This window comes from Alosa alosa, chromosome 22 (assembly GCF_017589495.1).
Source record: "Alosa alosa isolate M-15738 ecotype Scorff River chromosome 22, AALO_Geno_1.1, whole genome shotgun sequence".
NCBI classification, from domain to species: domain Eukaryota; kingdom Metazoa; phylum Chordata; class Actinopteri; order Clupeiformes; family Clupeidae; genus Alosa; species Alosa alosa.
In genome coordinates this window covers 25,614,540-25,634,539 of record NC_063210.1, presented here as the reverse complement: position 1 = coordinate 25,634,539, position 20,000 = coordinate 25,614,540, and the positions used below count along the sequence as shown (strand labels likewise).

Below are 20,000 nucleotides of genomic sequence, written 5' to 3'. Positions count from 1 at the left end.
TGCATCCTCTTCGTCTCCTCTTTAACTGGCCGGCGATTTGGGATCTCGCTCCAGGCACTAGTATGGGTTTGGAGAGTGCAATCAGCTGGTCGCGAAGGTAAACAATATTCCCGTTGGCATGGTGAATTTGGCAAGAAAAAATGTCAACCAAATGAGGTGTTTGGCCAACAGAAAGCACAAATAAACACACAAAAAAGACAATTACACAAAAACGTTATCGGAGCTGCTGTAACAGGCTGCCACTAGTAACAATCCAATCATATGAATGAATGTGGTGAATGTCTCTGGGGGAAGGTGTGCATATGGTTCATCTGTGCTGTGTTGATGGTTCAGCTTAGCTGTGCTTTGCTTGTCTCAGTTTTCTGCCTGGCAGGCTGTGCTTACCTGAGCTGTGCTGACAGCTGAGGAGTCTATCCGCTCCTCACTCACACATCAGCTCACAGGATCTGACACACTGTGCATTTGGATCCTCTGTGCTGTGCTTCACCTGACTCACTGTTCTGATTGGCAGGGTGCGCCTACTGGAGGGGGCTGATACAGCTGAGAGTCTCTGTTCTACTCTCGTGATGGAGAGGAGGAAGTTTTCTGGTGCGTCATTTTCACTTTCTCATTAAGCTACTTTGTAATTCACTTCCCAAATAACAATTATACAGGAAACACATGTTGTCAGTATAAGTTAGAACTAAAGGAAATGTGTGCTATGTGGTAATGTGTCTGGTGTGTGAGCATGGAAATGGTCAGTCTTCTATTCTATTCTATTCCTTCCCTTCCCTGGGTTTCAGTCTGGGGATTGCCCACTCTGGAGATTCCTCTCCTGAATCTGAAACCTCTGGACTGGGTCTAGATCTGCTGTTCCCCTCACAGATCTCTGACATCATACTGAGGGAGATCCTCCACAGGTTCCATCAGCTGAGACATTTCACAGACAAGTGAGACTTTGATTTTTTATGGTTTTGATTACATTACAAATAGGAAGATGGCTCTGTATTTCTTTTGAATAGTGTGTGTGTGTGTGTGTGAGAGAGAGAGAGTCAATAGCATAATCAGCATCTGGTAACACTGGGTTCTTTTTGGTGTGTTTCTTAGACCACTGTGTGTGTGTGTGTGTGTGTGACTAGGGTTCAAGAACATAATGAGCATGTGGTAACACTGGATTCCAGATTCCTTTTGATGTGTTTCTAAGACCCCTTTGTGTGTGTGTGTGTGTTTGTGTATGCGCGTGCGTGTGTGTGTGTGTGTATGTGTGTGTAGGATTTAAGAGCATAATGATCATGTGGTAACCCTGGTTTCCTTATGATGTGTTTCTAAGACCACTCTGTGTGTGTGTGTGTGTGTGTGTGTGTGTGTGTGTGTGTGTGTGTAACATAATGATCATGTGGTAACCCTGGTTTCCATATGATGTGTTTCTAAGACCACTCTGTGTGTGTTTGTGTGTGTGTGTGTGTGTGTGTGTGTATAGGAGTCAAGAGCATAATGAGTGTGTGGATGCTCTGTTGTCCTGGCTGGCCTCTCTGCCTGATCTGAAGGGGGTGACTCTGCAGGTGAGCTGCCTGACTGAGATCTGGGCCACCAGGATCCTTCAACTCATCCACACCTGCCCCAGTCTAAAGAGAATACAGTAAGAGACACCTTTAATAATCATCTTACTGATGCCCTAAAACACTTTACAGATTAGTCTCATCATAATATGGTGTAACGTCTAGGATTGCAGTCAAAGCCACTCTGCTCACAGTTAGTCTATGATATGAGACACTCACTATATCCTCTGATCGTAGCCTTCACGTCCACAGTCATGCAGCAGTTATCAATGTGAAATGATGTGAAATGAGTTTAAACTCTTTAGAGACTAGTGTCATGATGATGTCAGACCTGTGTGATTTGGTGAGTTCCTGTGCTGCTGGTGTTTGTCCATCACTGGATTAGTTTTGGGGTGAGGGGTGCTGCCCCCACCTCTCATCATACACACTAAACTAATAGAAGCCACTCTGAACACTCTGAAAGAGACGCTGTTGGGAGTTTTGGATCAGGATCCTCTCCCTGGTCCACGCCTGTCCCAGTCTACAGGAGGTCAGGTTATTGACCTTCATGCTGCGTACAAACCTGTGATCAGTTGCTTGTGAGTCTTTACCTGATAAGGTGTGTCTCATTCAACAGGTTTGAAGCCGCTGTCTATGATGAGAGTTTTGAGAAGGAAGAAGGTTTGTTGCTGGAGGAGGGGATCTGCTTACTGAGGCGCCCAGACTGCACCATCACACTTACAGGGTAATTTTACACAGTTTAGTTGCTGGTGCTTTATGAATGGACTCACACATCACTGGATACAAATTGAAATCTCTCATATCAAAGGGCCTCTCTGCATATGAAATGGCAAGGAGATGAAATATGAAATTACAATTAGTACAATAACTAGAATGCAACAAGACAATTAAGCGTTCTGAAAAAAATAAAATAATTAACCACAGGTATGGGATGCTAAATTATATTTTGGGATAAATGAGGCCAAATATTAAAAATAATTTAAATTCAATGTGAAACAAACACACAGCTTTTCAAATTACAACTCCATTCCATCCATTTTCAGTAATATTCACAAACCCACTCTCATTAAGTGGCAAACACTACACTCTAGTGGTCATGCTGTGGTACTGCATCTAAAACGGGAACAGCATAATGGAGATTGTCACTTGCCAAACCTGCCAATGACTAAAAATCAAAATATGCACAAAGCATATAATTAACTGAGCGATATCGGCTACCTGCATAAAGGGTCAACAGACACAAAGTGTTGGACAGACAGGGCATGTTATCTGGTCTGCATGAACAAAATACACTCACATGGTATTGAAATCCATGTTTCAGTTCCTGAGACAACAGTGAGTAAACGTTATGAGGAAGTTGAAATGTTATCAGAGTTATGTTATGAGTTATACAGAATTATAATCATGATTTTATTCAGGTCAGGTCAGGTTACTTTATTGGGAGAGAGCCCCAGGCGTCTGGCCATCGTCTGCTCTCAGCTGATCCCCAGGCGTCTGGCCATCGTCTGCTCTCAGCTGATCCCCAGGCGTCTGGCCATCGTCTGGGCCGAGTCAGAGGCCTCCTGCGTCGTGTCTGTGCCTTGTACTGTTTGGTGTATTTTAGAGTGATCATTTTGGAGTTATATTGCCCCTGTCCTTTTGGCCACATTAAATTCCTCTTCAATACTTTCTTCATATGGGACACATGTCTGCAGATCTTCACCTTGAATTTCTCTGCATGTGGTTCTCTTCCCAATATGTGTATGGTTATGGTTATAGTGTGTAGAATGGGGCAGAAACAGTGAACCGTGGGAAGTCTAATAGTATGCAAACAAGATTTATCATCACAAGATCATATAACTGCTTAAATCCAGCTTGCTCCAAAACAAATAAAAATGTGCGAATGCTGCAATAATAGATAACCTGTGTGGAACAAATTAGTGATTTTACTTAGACTTAAAGAATGTTTGCATAAAACTTCAAATGATTTTGCTTAGATTTAAAGAATGTTTGCTTAAAACATAAAGTGATTTTGCTTAGATTTAAAATGTTTTGTTAAAATGTTTTGTTTCAGATAAGTGTGTTATGTTTAAAGGAAATGTGTCCCCAGACAGAGGAACCATTCCCTCATGGCAGGATGAGATGAGCTCAAGCTAGGCGGCCACACAGCCTGCTCAAAGAGAAAGGGACCCCCCAGTAAAAATGAAAACAGAAATAAATATCGCAGATCGAGAAAGAGGAACAAGGGCGAGGAGCCCCCTAATTAATTATTTACCAAGAATAAATGATCTATCGATTAAGAATAATACATTGTTTAACTTCCTATGGAATATGCATTTTTTGTAATTCCCCCCCCCGAAATTGCACTTTGCATACTTCAGAGGGCACTGTTCCCACCTCTTTCAGCCTGCCATCCAGGTCACAGCTGTGCTGTACCTGAGGAATGGACATTGAAGTGTATGGAGCCTGACACCGGAGGGCTGGGAGCAGGGGTTGCTTGGGTGTTTACTGGCACTGATTGAGGACTGAATGGGCTTGACCTCTGTAGAAAGCTGAGACCCTGTAGTTTCTTTGGAAACAATCAGAATAGCTGTGTGAAGTACTGGCACAGACTTACAGAGGCTAGAATATTGTTAATTCTTTCAGCCGGATAACAAACATCTCTGAACTGACCGGATTTCAGCCCTCTAGGTCACTTGATATGTTTTAGAAACACAACTGAGCCCTGGCACCAGGTCTTGTGACGCTGTGTGCAGAAGTAGATTGACAGATATGTACTTTAGACCATTTATTTGCCAAGGTATGCTCATGCATTTAGTACAATGCCCTCCCTATAGGACTTTTGGTTACCCAAAATGCATACTGACAATAAAAACCTTATTGTGTGGCAACCTCTTGGTGTAGATTAATCATACCAAGCATAATCCTGGTTTCAAATGAAAGGTAACACTCTGAAGTTTCTTGTATGTCTTTATGTTTGCTTTTCCTTTGTTGGTTGAATGGGTGTATAAGATGGACTATACATCTGCACAACTAATATTGAATAAAACAACAAGAATATTACATTTCTATGGATTCCTGTGAATATTTCAATACCCGATATTCAGCATCTACTTATTGCTAATACACACTGCAGCTAGAAAGTAGGGAAGCACCAAAGGGGGAGGAGGGCATTTTGGATTAAATTTAATTGAGACATAGTAAGATTAATCTGACAATGTAAATCACTATACATATTGTACATGAAAAAGGTTCTCATGTATGGATTTACAATGTTGAGGGGGGTAGGTGTGTCGTGGAAGGCACACTGTTTGATTAATACCCAATAAATGTGCAATGGTGCTTAGACCTTGTTGAGCACTATTAATACATACACATATTAGTGTGTATTAGGTGGAATATAATAACGTCCTCCTACGAAATCAAGATACTAACTCTGTTGCAGTAATGTTGATGATGGAAATGTGTTGCTTGTAATAGCTCTGTTCCTCCACTAGTTAGAGCCCTGCAGATTAAAGTTACATCACATTTCCCTGCACTGAGATGTCAGTTGATGATTTAGGCAAATAACACCCTCAACACTAACTCTGAATCAACTGCCTGATACTCGTTAGTATTCCTCCTTGGCAAATAACACCCTCAACACTAACTCTGAATCAACTGATACTGATACTCGTTAGTATTCCTCCTTGGCAAATAACACCCTCAACATTAACTCTGAATCAACTGATACTGATACTCGTTAGTATTCCTCCTTGGCAAAAAACACCCTCAACAAACTGATACTGATACTCGTTAGTATTCCTCCTTGGCAAATAACACCCTCAACACTAACTCTGAATCAACTGCCTGATACTCGTTAGTATTCCTCCTTGTCTCTCTGCTTGACAAACTACACGTGACTTCATGGTTTGAGGAGCAACACGTGAAGCTCAATGCTGATACAGACAGATACACTACCTGCTATACGTTTTGGACCAGGAACACTTGGACACCAAGACAGATACACTACCTGCTATACATTTTGGACCAGGAACACTTGGACACCAAGACAGATACACTATCTGCTATACGCTTTGGACCAGGAACACTTGGACACCAAGAGAGATACACTACCTGCTATACGCTTTGGACCAGGAACACTTGGACACCAAGACAGATACACTACCTGCTATACATTTTGGACCAGGAACACTTGGACACCAAGACAGATACACTACCTGCTATACGTTTTGGACCAGGAACACTTGGACACCAAGACAGATACACTACCTGCTATACGCTTTGGACCAGGAACACTTGGACGCCAAGTTAAACAGAAGGTTGAGACAGAGAGATGGAGATGAGCCTGTGCTTTTGCACATGCTATTTTTAAAGCCATACCATGAAACATTATAGAATCAATTAAATGAAAAACTATTTCCAAAACAGTTTGACATTTAGAATAATTAAATAAAACTATTTAAAAGTTTGACATTTGAAATCATTTTGAAAGAATTTTGAAGAATCTCAACTCAATTAGTTTCACTTATATACATATAGAGCTCCACATTTATACTCCAACCTATATAATGTACAACTCAGCTTGTTGTGATTGGTTGTCTGTGTCGCAACAAATAAAGCAAAAACTATTTCCACCTTTATTCCTGTGTACCCTCATTCACATAATGTGTGGACAAATAACGAATGTGTATGGGAATGTCCAGGGGGTCAGTGTTGTAGTCTACGTGATACGCAGGACTACGCAGTATACCCACTTAAAAAGCATCACCATCTCAGTATACCCACTTGAAAAGCATCACCATCTCAGTATACCCACTTAAAATAGGCAAGGATACGTATTAACATTTGGGGTTGATCACATTATACCCACTACTATCTAGCTAACTAATCTACAGCACTGCCGGTAGTATCTAGTGTCCCACTCCACCCTTGCTCATGAGCACTACAACAGCACCTACAACAGCACCCGCAAGAGAGAAAGCAACTCCAGAGGCACCGACGAAGGTGATTACACCTGCAAGAAAACCTAAAGCAGCCCCTATAACAGCCCCTGAAAGAGCGAACGGAAGCATCTTGTCAATTAATAATGTTAATATAGTGATGCTAGAATCGGCATGGCGGGGTTTCCTGAGCACACACGCAAGGGGGAACAGAGCCCCTGCAAGAGCACCCAGAAGAGCTGCTGCTTTTATAACAGTGGCGCCACCTAGAGCAGCCGCCGTGTGTGCAAGGGCTCCAAAAACAGCTCCTGCAAGAGCACGCACAGGAGCCCCCACACCTACAAGAGAAGCTCCTAGAAACACAAGAGCTGCTGCATAAAAAACACACACAGCATCGGGGCCGTCGACTAAAACTGCAAAAGCACCTAACAGAACACCAGAGAGAGCACCCAGAAGAGCAAATCCAAGACCGAAGAAAATAAACACCGGAGTAAAGCCTGTCGTTGCCATGAGAACAAAAGAGCACTGAAAAGGGCACCCAGAAGAGCAAGAAAAAAAAGACAACAACTACAACAGCAAGTGGACTCAGTCCCAAACTGAACTTCGTGTGGAGAGAGCGAGAGTCCAACTACTCCTCCGATAACCGCTCCTGCTATTGTCCTGTTATCGTCCTTCATTACGGCAAAAATGCTTAACCACTTTTTCACAATCTGTTGACAAGATGTTGCGGCTGCAGTTCTTTGCTCGGTCTTCTCTTCTGGACTTGTTTCAAAGTTTCTCCCCCCAAGTTAAAGGTGTCCTCTGCAGAGTCTGCGGAGCAGTTTGAATTCCGAGCTTTTGGTTTGGATTGCAGGCCTTCATCAAAGTTTTATCTTCTGCTGCTAAGCAACACAATGTGGGGTCAGGACGACTCTGTGGGCACAGAAAGACAACACAATGTGTCAAAATGTCATTGCGGAACAGCCACTTCCAAGTCCGTGTTCTTATCCTAACTCCAGATAGGAGAGCTGTACTGCAGAAATGTCATAAGCCACCAAAGTCCGACATAAACATTGCCAACTTTAGGATGACCCATACCTATGATACCAGCCGAGCTCACTCACACGAGTTTACTCATATTTGACATTTTCCGATGCCAGAAATCTCGGTAGAACTCAACCAACGTAATTGTAACTTCTATGCTATCTCAATGTATCGCTATAGATGTACTGCTCAACCGGAAGTTCGGTTACAAAATGGGAAAAATGGCGCCCCCCATGTTGTGGTGCAGATTAAGGTATATAGATTGAAAATACAACCCCAAATCAGAAAAAGTTCAAAATGTTGAAAACTAAAATTGTGACTATTTCATGGAAAATATATGATTTTTCATTTTCTATTTTATGCCAGCAACATGTTTCAAAAAAAGTTGGGACAGGCAATGTTTACCACATGGAAATGTTAGAGAATTAAATGTTGTCCTATTCCTGCAAGATATAGGACTTCATTTGCTCAACAGCATGGGGTATTCTTGATCATGTTTTTCATTCCATTATGTGCCTACAGTAATTTGACAGGTCTAGACTGCAGACAGGCCATTTCTGTCAGGATTCTGAAGATAGGACCTAAGCGCAAGACTCCTCCAGGCAGAATTACAGACACACACACTTTATTGTTAACTACAAACTTACAGACTTACAAACATCTAAGACTTCGACAGGACAAGACAGAGAGACAATTCGACAAAGAACAGGGGCCGTATTCACAAAGCCTTTTATCTTACCACTAGGAGTACTCCTAAATCGCACTAAAAGATTTTAGCTAGGAGTTTTCTCTTAAAAGTTATTCACAAAGCCTTTCAGACCTACTCTTAGTAAGGAAAAATGACAACTCCTAAACTAAGAGTGAGTCTTCGTTGCTATGGATGACGTCATTACTCATGCACGAGCTTGACTGAAGTGACCACCTTGATTGGCTGATGACTGTAACGCGGGAATGATTCCAAACCATGGAGGTTGTGGTCAAAAATATCCAGGCAACACTCAGGTGTGAGGAACCACTGCAGGTTTATTCACGATACCGGGAGCAGGTCACTAGCAACAGCATGTTCCAGTAACACTACTCAAAGTTCTCTAGGGCAAAGCCCCATCTTATACATGTTAATTACATTGGTAATACAAATCACATGAGTACAATGGTCTTTTCCAAAAAATCCTCATACATGCAGAAATACAACAATACATATACACTTCTTGGACATAGCATGTGATCCATGCACCATACGCAAGTCATGTGGCTACTCCAAGTAAGTAGATAATTGGTCAATACAATACATATACATCTTTCAGCATTCTCTTGCCATAGTCTAGTTCCTGTCGGGATATTCCTAATATTACTGCCTCAGGCAGAATACCCTTAACTCGTGACAAAGGGGGTCGCATGACCTTTATTAGAAAATCATGACATGGAGGGAGCAAATGACAGACAAAGCAAAATTGATGCACAGTATTGAATGTATAGAAAGCATACAAAGAATATAAGAAAATGAAATGTTAATCACTTCTATGTAATAAATGTAGATTAGTATTCACTTCTAATACATATAAAATTATTAATAATCTACGGTGGCCGGGGGGTGTCACAACACAACACAAATACAAAAGCCGACAACACAAATGCAAATCCCCACAACACAAATACAAAACCCCACAACACAACACGATTGCAAAAACCCACAACACAACACGAATACAAAGCCGACAACACAAATACAAATCCCTACAACACAAATACAAAACTCACAACACAAACCACGATTGCAAAGCCCACAACACAACACGAATACAAAAGTCGGCAACGCCAAATACAAAACCCACAACACAACGGAAGTTATCCCACAATGGAAATTTATGGCAGAGGAAAGGGCTCTGGTTGTGGACTTTAGTTGCCATGGTAACGCGCGCATAGAAGAAGACTGTGGGAAGTTGCACTCGTCTGCTTGGCATGCTGGATTCACCGAGTCTGATTTGTTCTGGTTGCCTGTTCGACAAGTAAGTAAAACACTTTGAAAAGAAAAGTTTGAACAATGAGCCAGCAACCAGAGCCCTTTCCTCTGCCATAAATTTCCGTTGTGGGATAACTTCCGTTGTGTTGTGGGTTTTTGTATTTGCGTTGCCGGCTTTTGTATTCGTGTTGTGTTGTGGGTTTTTGCAATCGTGTTGTGTTGTGGGGTTTTGTATTTGTGTTGTGGGGATTTGCATTTGTGTTGTCGGCTTTTGTATTTGTGTTGTGTTGTGACACTCCCCGGCCACCGTAATAATCACTTCTATTTCATAAAAATGTTAGTAATCCAAAATTTTTCCTTCAAGGTATTATACACCTCCCTTACGATGATGAGTGACAGGTGACAGGTCTGAGAATGCGTGCGCTACACAAGTAGTGCGAAGGACGGAAGATGATAAATAACTGAATAAAAAGGCCTAGGCTAAATGAATAAAGAGTAAGGCAAAACAAATAGCCTAGTAGCGTAATGAAACTGCAGTAGGCTATCTTTGCAACATTATTAAATTAATCTGTCACCATATGCCTACGTTTGCAAAGAGGAGAACATTTTAATTTGATTCACAAGGAAACGTTACATTTAATTTACATGTTGACAATGAGTAGTTTTGGTTGTTGTTGGTGGCGTTATAGCATCCCTTTTATGCCTACAATGCAAAATTGTTCCCTCATTGAAGCTCCTGTTGCGCGATACCCATTTCAAAACATCATAGCGTGAAATGCCACAAAAAGCTGTTTGTGAATAGGTCTTAGTGAGTTAGGAGTCCTCTCGACTTCTTTTAAGCTGTCCCACACGTAGGTACGGAGCCCCGGATATGTCTTTGGGAAAAAAAATAATAAGTTGTGGCCACGAAATAGCAATTCGTTTCCACAAAATAATAAGTTGTGGCCACAAAATAGCAATTGTTCCCACAAAGTACTAATTTGTGCCCACGAAATATTAATTAGTTCCCACCGAAATAGTAATTAGTTCCCCGAAATAGGTAATTTGTGGCCACGAAATATTAATTCGTTCCCACGAAATAGTAATTTGTGGCCACGAAATATGTATTATCTAACGTGCACTGGACAGCTGGGTGAGCAAATCGAGCGCCAGTAGATGCCTGTTGTGTCTTTTCTCATCACTCCCCATCAGCTCTCAATTCTCTGGTTTGCAGTAGGGTACAACCGGGATGATTGAAACGGGGGACGAATGAAACATTCTTCGTTTCTAGAAAGCATCGTTTGCTAACTTGCGTAGCAACCTTGGTAGTTCGCTGCATCGTTCTTGGATTTGGTGTTTCTAGAAAGGGTAGTTCGAACTCTCAATCGCAAACAAGGGACTTAAAGTTTGGTCGTTTGAACTACTGCCCCTAGGCAGTCGCACTTGTGTCGATTCCTTGGTAGTTCCTGTTGGTGTCCGAGCCTAACCAAAAATCACAACCGCCTAACCAAAATTTGCGAAGTGGATGTTTATTTCGTGACTCAATGATTAATCTATCCTGTAGCTTCATTTTGATTAAGACACTGCTCCCCTACTTGGCTCATTCTTGCTATTTATGTTAATTAAAGTATTTCCTTGCTTTTAGTATTATAATCTTCACAGTCCCTAATAACAGCAGTGTTAAATGGTGTAGTGGCTAAAGCAGATGACTTATTATCCCAACGTTGTAGGTTCGATTTTCTTATGATGTGAGATTGTCCTCTTGCTTCTCGCTACCTGCAGGTGAACTAGTGTGACACGTAGATTCAATTGTTTTTGACTGATGTATACCTACCTATTGTACTCTCGATGTAGAGTAACTATATACATAAATATGTATGGTCAAAACCTATTGTTGTGTCTCGTAGGCCTACTCAGAGATAAAAAAGAGCTAGGATGCGAACTCCGGCCCGGCAAAAGTGCACCAACGCATGGCGCTGCCGTTAAAACGAGACAGTTGATAACCTATGGGATACCCAGATATTTGTCCAGGCTATATATTTTTCCAACACAGATATTTAACACAAATAATGACTCATATTGGTCTGCTTAAGTTAACTGTTGTATATGCTTGCAATAGGTTTTAGGTTTTGGCTGATGGCAATGACAATACCAGCATTAATCTTTCGGTTTAGATTAGAAACATGTCGACATAGGCGTGACAGAACATTTCTAGGGGTGGGGTATTACACGTTTCCACTGTTTCCACCAATGATATGTATCGCTGCATCATCAACAACGTTTGTTGGAACTATGGTGTTCAAACGCCGGAGGTAGCTTAATTGCGCACACAGGTACGATGCTTTCTGGAAACAGGTGTAACAGTGTCGTTGTTTGGTCACAAGTTGCGTCGTACCATGGTGGTAACTTTTCTAGAAACGACCCCCAGGTTTTCTCCGAGTGCAACGATGCTAGACAGACATCATTTGGACAAAACTTAGAGCATATACCTCCATTGCTCAGCCAAATGCCTTCCTGTTACGTCCTGTTATCACGGAGTTACAGGCGATAAACGATTTCTGATGGTCACAAGTTTACTTCATTAGCGGTTTATTTTTTTTATTATTATTAAAGAGTGTTTTTCATTTAAAGGTTTGACTTCATGCTTATTCAGTAGAGCATTTAGTGCTCTCCCCAATCCCAGACGTTCACATTGCATGTTTGTTTGTAATGGATGCAAAACAGCCTATAATGCTAAATTTCTATGAGGGGACGACTGAAACACCTATTTGTCCCGACCAGGCAGTAAACCCCATTTATTCAAGTCAATGCACACATATCTGTGTTTATACTATATTTTATGCAGGTGAGACATGGAAAAGCAGTTTTAGAAAGATTTAATTAATATTTCGTGGCCACAAATTAGTACTTTGTGGGAACGAATTGCTATTTTGTGGCCACAACTTATTTTGTGGGAACAAATTGCTATTTCGTGGCCACAACTTATTTTTTTTTTTTTCCCCATGACATATCCGGGGCTCCGTACGTAGGTGCTACTTTTAGGTCTAAAATGCTTCGTGAATTACTTTTAGTGAAAAAAATTAGGAGTCCTAAAGTTAGGAGTGACACGCCCATTATTTTTAAGAGTTGCTCCTGAATTCGCCACTTAGGAGCTACTTTTAGCCTTAAAATTCTTTGTGAATACGGCCCCAGAGAAACAGGGGGTAGAAATACACAGACTAATTAACAGGGGCCGTATTCACAATTTCTTTTTTGACTTCTTAAAAGATTGAGCTCAGACTAACCATGGACCTCATAGTTGCAAAATGCAAGGGAACATGAATCAGCCTATTATTTGCACAAACAATAACGGACAGTAGCTCTTCAACTTGGCCCATTAAGATGTGTATGAATAGTCTAGCAAAGCATTTAATGAATGCCCTTTTGGACATGTCAGTTATTTGCTCCACTGGGTAAAACTGCATTTTGTTTTAGACTACTGGTATTTAATTTGTGCATAGACAATAAAGCTGAATATCATATGAACTAGATGACTAAACTTATGCATATGTAGAAGAAGAAACATTCACAAAAATCCATGACATGACCTCTCTTCTTGATAGCTGTTGAAAACTGCATGGAACTGACAGGGATTGTTTTGTTTAATAATAAATAAATAAATACATTATGCTGCTACCTTCTGCTTTTCCCAAATACAATGTAGCCTACAGGTGTACCTCAGTCCAGCTGCAATGGATGGACTGTGATAAACTGCCCTACTTGTGATTGTTTAGATATTTTAAAGTGCTAGAAATCTATTCACCTTTGCAGCGCCAGTAGGCTACTTTGTGTGCGGCCCGCAAACACACATTCCAAACAAGCATACACAAAAGTTTCAAGAGTGGGGGATGGAGTAGAAGATGGAGACAAATTCATTAATATGATTTATTTTTGCGGAATGGATGTACAGGACTGAGCGGCGGTCATATTTTGTACCGCTATGCGGTACATCTAGTTGTCTGGCACTTTTCCAAATAGCTGTTGTTAAGCCACTTCTCAAGAAGAATGACCTGGATGCCTAGCCTAGAAATCTAGACGCACCCTAGCGGCAGCAAATTACATTTGCTGCCAGGGCTAGTCTAGTAACTCTCCGTTGCATTGTGAGCTCGAAAAATTAAACTTCTATCAGGCCAATCAAATCGTGTATAGAGTCGTTAGGCGGGCTTAACATAATGATTGATGGCAGAGTTGCAACAGTTTGGCTTGAATTCCCTGCTGCTTGAAAACAAAGAAGATAATGTTGCTGTTGGTGAACAGTGTGACACGAGTTAAGCTTTTATTAAGTTGGCAAAAGTTTGAACTAGCTCCGCTGGTGGGAAACGCATGGGACTCATAGCGCTGTCCTATTGCGTGCAGAGGAAATTTGAAAGACAACCGATTATCCCGCCCCTTGGACTGAGCACTGCGAACGGTGAGTGCCCAGACCCTACATTTTAATGTGGGTCTGACTTGCAAGGCTACTGGATGCCTCCATGCTAAACAATTACAGGCCCATATCCAATCTACCTTTTATTGGCCAAATGATTGTGACAGTCTTTAATCAACTAACCACCTTCCTAACATCAAATGGGTATTTGGATTACTTTCAGTCAGGTCTTCGGACAAATCACAGACTGAAACAGCTCTTATTAAGGTTTTCGATATACGCCTCAATACAGATTCAGGTAAAACATCAGTCCCAGTGATACTAGACCTTAGTGCAGCATTTGACACTGTTGATCTCAATATTTAACTTCACAGACTAGAACACTGGGTTGGATTTACAGGCATAGTTATCAACTGGCTTAAATCATCTCCAAAAAAGGAGCTTCTGGCCCCAGCTGTGGCGCAACTGGCTGGGGCACCTGCACTGTACGCCGGCGACCCGGGTTCGATTCCCGCCCCGTGGTCCTTTCCGGATCCCACCCCTGCTCTCTCTCCTATTCGCTTCCTGTCACTCTCCACTTTCACTATCATTAAAGGCATAAAAAGGCCAAAAAATATATAAAAAAAAAAAAAAAAAAGAAGGAGCTTCTTAGGTTTACACAGAGTGAAGAATGCCCCTAAATCTTTACTTCTAAGAGACCCTGCCTCTCTGGAATGCTCTTTTTCATACCCATTCATGTTGCCAGTTATCTAATTAGTTGTGAAACATTCCTCTGGTTTTCTTTATCATTACACAACTTTTCCAGCATTTTGTTACCCCCGTCCCAACTTAATTATTTGAAATGTGTTTCTGGTATCAAATTCTAAATGAATTTAATGAACAATATTTTCAATATTTGATATGTTGTATGTGTCCTTTTGGCAATTAAATATGAGTTACAAGATTTGCAGATTATTACATTCTGTTTTTATTTGCATGTTACACAATGTCCCAATTTTTTTCTGATTTGCGGTTGTAAGTATTTGAAGTGTGCAAGTAGGCGGTTTGCGACACAGTCACTGTCGGGCATTTTGAACTCACCTGTCTCTTGTTTGGCTTTTTCTGTTAATGATCTGCTCAGCTGGATGGTGTACTTAGACTTGACCCTTGCCTGCCTCTGGGTAATTCTGTTGTTTGCTATTTAGTGTCCTCTGGTGCTGTGGCCGAGGGCCTGATTTCTTTTTATGATTATTTTTTAACCGTGTGACGGGACATTCCTCCTTGGATTGAAGCCTTCCGTTGTCCTGTAATAATAACGCTTTATGAACTGATTTTGCATTTGGGTCTGGACTAAAACCTGATATTTTGAATTTTCAGTTTTGCTAAAGTTATATTTGGAACAATTTCTTCAGATCCTGCTCTAAAACTTCAATTCTCCTGATTAATCTGTCTCTGTTTTAGTATTTTCTTGATTTATTCAAAGAAGTCTACTGACCTGTTAATGTGTTTCTTTTATATCTTGTCTTAGCTCTCTCACAGGTAGCGTGACCAAAGCGCAGCACAGCTTGTGGATAAACGGCAGTAAGACGAAGGTAGAGTAGACAAAGGTAGAGTAGCAGCAGGAAGCGGTAGCTTGCCGTTATCTTTTACTGCCTGGAGCTAAAGCTACTCTGAGCATGCTCAGTCTACAAAGGCCACACCCAGCAACTTGCACAATTCTGAAATCACATGATCAGAGAAATGTGTCAAACCGCAGCGGCCATCTGCTAGAGTTTCCATCTTTTAACTAATTAACTTGATAATTTGACCGGGTATGTTGTGACTAAGGCTGATGGATAAAGATTCACATGTGCTGCAATTATATTGATTGTTTCTGTTAATTTGAGATAAGAGTTAGGCAGCTTTTCAATTTAGACCTATGAAGGAAATATAAACACAAAAACAGTACACTGTACTGAACACTGTACACTGAAAACAACCCAGTTGGTTGGTGGTTTTCAACCCAGCCGCTGAGTAAAATGGGGTCCAACCCAGCAAATTGGGTTACTAGATATAACCCAACAACTGGGTTGAAATTTAACCAATGTGTTGGGTTATGTTGACACAGCTGTTTAGTTAAAGTTATGTAATGTTTGGGTTATGTAACCAAATCCCAAAAAATCTACTGGTTGATTTTTAAAATACTCTGCTTGTACAAACTTTAATAACTCAAAGTTTGTATTTACTTACTTGAAAGTCACACCGGTAACACTTTATAATAACTACACACAATTCATCATTTATTAAGCCTTTGTTACTTATTAATTAATGGTTTGTTCATCATTAGTAATTTATTGTTCATACATAATTTATTATCAGTAAAGCATTTGTTCACACAGTTGGTAAATGGTTTGTTCATAGTAAATAAGCTTAAATCTAAAATATGTTTATACATTATTGTTAATACTTAATAAATTATGCAATAATATGTTTTTGATGAAGTAATATTTTCATTATTTAACAGTTGTTACATACACATGCACTAATGATTAGTTAGGGTGAGGATACATATTTTATAAACCACTTCCTAATACTATAATTCATGATTAACTCAGGAGTTACAAGTGGTTAGTTAATGATATTTTGTGAGCTCATCTAAAGTGAGGACGTGTTATGCCTTGCAACACATTTACAAATGAGTTATAAAGTTTACATTTGCTCATTTAGCAGACACTTTCACTCAAAGCGACTTACACATACAAATTAAATAGTATAGACTTACAAATGAAATTAAATGGTAAGGCCACATTGGTGGATGCCAGGGTTTGAACCCCCAACTTTATAGGTTGCTGCATACTAACCCAGCTTCTTATCCACTACACTACCTCTGCCCAACTTAACTTCAGACGAGCTGTAGCCTCAGTGGTTCGCATGAGAGTGTGAGGAAGTCTCACTCAGAGTGGGTGACTGAGGCTGGTACCGTGACTAAGGCTGGCACCATGACTGAGGCTGGCCCCGCACTGTGACTGAGGCTGTGACTGAGGCTGGCCCCGCACTGTGACTGAGGCTGTGACTGAGGCTGGCCCCGCACTGTGACTGAGGCTGTGACTGAGGCTGGCCCCGCACTGTGACTGAGGCTGTGACTGAGGCTGGCCCCGCACTGTGACTGAGGCTGGCACCATGACTGAGGCTGGCACCATGACTGAGGCTGGCCCCAAGACTGTGACTGAGGCTGTGACTGAGGCTGGCCCCGCACTGTGACTGAGGCTGGCACCGTGACTGAGGTTGGCACCATGACTGAGGCTGGCCCCGCACTGTGACTGAGGCTGTGACTGAGGCTGGCCCCGCACTGTGACTGAGGCTGGCACCATGACTGAGGCTGGCACCATGACTGAGGCTGGCCCCGCACTGTGACTGAGGCTGTGACTGAGGCTGGCCCCGCACTGTGACTGAGGCTGGCACCGTGACTGAGGCTGGCCCCGCACTGTGACAGGCTGGCACCATGACTGAGGCTGGCTGTGGCTGAGGCTGGCACTGTGACTGAGGCTGTGACTGAGGCTGGCCCCGCACTGTGACTGAGGCTGGCACCGTGACTGAGGCTGGCACTGTGACTGAGGCTGGCACTGTGACTGAGGCTGGCACCGTGACTGAGGCTGGTAGGTTAGAAGTTAGCCTGAGCACAGCCACAGGATGTGTCTGGGGGGGTCGGCGCATCAAGGAGGCGAATCCGGTCTTTGTCAGACAGGTTCAGTCATTTTCTCAGAATACATTTGCTTCCCCTCAAGGCAGAATTTTTCCTCATTATTGTCATTGTGAGATTACAATAAATCACTAAAACATTGTTTTTATACCTGTGTTTAGTCAACTTTAGCCAATAATTATGGAGGGTACTGTATAATTGCACAAAGACCAAATCAAATACAAAGATAATGATTTCTGTTCTTAGTTTTAATGTCAGCAGCACAGGAGATCATCAGAGAGAGAGCCAGTAAAAGAGACTTTTGACTTTTAAGACCCCTTTTATTGAACCATTGTATGGATCAAAAACACCCCCGTCACACCTTCACCATGGCATAACCCACACATCACCACATAAATGCCCATGTCCCATGTCCACATCACCACATAAATGCCAGGGTCCCATCAGCAATGGAGATCAGACCCTTGTCAGTGCACCATTTCTGTCAGAATATGACATATGACAGATATGACATATTTCCTAGCTTAGACATCAGGGGCCGTATTCACAAAGAATTTTAAGGCTAAAAGTAGCTCCTAACTGGCGAATTTAGGAGCAACTCCTAAAAATAATGGGCGTGTCACTCCTAACTTTAGGACTCCTAATTTTTTTCACTAAAAGTAATTCACAAAGCATTTTAGACCTAAAAGTAGAACCTAAGTCTGGGACAGCTTAAAAGAAGTCGAGAGGACTCCTAACTCACTAAGACCCATTCACAAACCCTTTTGTGGCATTTCACGTTGCAATGTTTTGAAATGCATTATGATGCTACAGGAGCTTCCAATCATGAGGGAACAATTTTGCATTGTAGGCAAAAAGGGATGCAATAACGCCACCAACAACAAGCAAAACTACTCATTGTGAACATGTAAATTAAATGTAACGTTTCATTGTGAATCAAATTAAAATGTTCTCCTCTTTGCAAACGTGGGCATAGGCTATGGTGACAGGTTAATTTAATAATGTTGCAAAGATACTGCATCAATCCGCATGTTTCATTAGGCTACTAGGCTATTTGTTTTGCCTTACTCTTTATTCATTTAGGCTAGGCCTTTTTATTCAGTTCAGTTTATTCATCATCTTCCGTCCTTCGCACTACCTGTGTAGCGCACGCATTCTCAGACCTGTCACCTGTCACTCATCATCGCAAGGGAGGTGTTTGGAATCATGCCCGCGTTACAATCATCAGCCAATCAAGGTGGTCACTTCAGTCAAGCTCGTGCATGAGTAATGACGTCATCCATAGCAATGAAGGCTCACTCTTAGTTTAGGAGTTGTCATTTTTCCTTACTAAAAGTGGGTCTGAAAGGCTTTGTGAATAACTTTTAAGAGAAAACTCCTAGCTAAAATCTTTTAGTGCGATTTAGGAGTACTCCTAGTGGTAAGATAAAAGGCTTTGTGAATACGGCCCCAGTTGAACAGCTGCTGCTGTGGCTAGACACACACACACACACACACACACACACACACACACACACACACACACACACACATCGAGGTCCATGTCTCTGCCACAGTCCTCTCTGCACTGCTGTGACGCTGCTCACGTGCGGCTGACGCTTATCTCTTAGTCTGAAGTCTAAAGTGTTTTATCACACACACACACACACACACACACACACACACACACACACACACACACACACACACACACACACACACAAACAGACAGACACACACACACACACACATACAGGAAATCACACAATACATTATAAATAGCTATATCTGTAATTACAACTGCTTACACACATTTTCATCTGTCTCTTTTTTTCAAAACTCTACACATAACTGACAGAAGAGTTTTTCGTTCTGAGCAACAGTGTGCACATGATGTAAACAAAGTGACATGAAAAAGTGTTTACAATGTGAGACAAATGCTTTCTTTTGAAATGTGTTTCCAACATGTTGCATGCTGTGTTTCATTTTGCAGGGGATATGTGGCATTGTGCATTTTGTGAAATGCAACAATTGGATTTGTGTGTAGAGATTTGAGAAAAAGACACAGAGATTTGGAAATGTGTGTAAGCAGTAACATGCTTAGGGTAACAGAGCCCTCTGGTGGTAGCTCTGGTAATACCGTTTTTGCTAAAACACATTTTTACATTTTTGAAACCTTCCACCCTTTTCTCAAAACTCTACACACAAGCCCCATTCTCAAACTACATTCAGAAACTCTGACAAAGAGTTTTACCTTTGCTAAACAAATGCCCCAAAAGAGTGTTACCTGTGCTATAAATGCCCCAAAAGAGTGTTATCTGTGCTATAAATGCCCCAAAAGAGTGTTACCAGTGCTAAACAAATGCCCCAAAAAGGCCCTAAAATGTCAATAAAAAGACCATTGATAGCAAATGCCCCAGAGAAGTGTTACTTGTGTCAAACAAATGCCCCAAGGGAGAGTTACCTGTGCTATAAATGCCCCAAGGGAGAGTTACCTGTGCTATAAATGCCCCAAAAAGGCCCTAAAATGTCAATA

General features: G+C 41.5%; 2 long non-coding RNA genes across 2 annotated transcripts in view; one reads left to right on the top strand and one right to left on the bottom strand.

Annotated features, from left to right (window-relative positions):
• Positions 1 to 20,000, top strand: part of LOC125287773 — a 23,777-nt gene that overhangs the window by 1,993 nt on the left and 1,784 nt on the right. Inside the window, exons 2-5 of the long non-coding RNA XR_007192411.1 lie at positions 512 to 588; positions 783 to 929; positions 1,460 to 1,618; positions 2,155 to 2,262. This is a non-coding gene — a long non-coding RNA (uncharacterized LOC125287773). The remainder of the gene's footprint in view (positions 1 to 511; positions 589 to 782; positions 930 to 1,459; positions 1,619 to 2,154; positions 2,263 to 20,000) is intronic.
• On the bottom strand, positions 7,073 to 15,566 carry LOC125287771. Its single transcript, XR_007192409.1, has 3 exons — positions 15,302 to 15,566; positions 14,908 to 15,110; positions 7,073 to 7,372 (listed from the first exon to the last, which is right to left on the bottom strand). It is a non-coding gene; the product is annotated as an uncharacterized LOC125287771 (long non-coding RNA).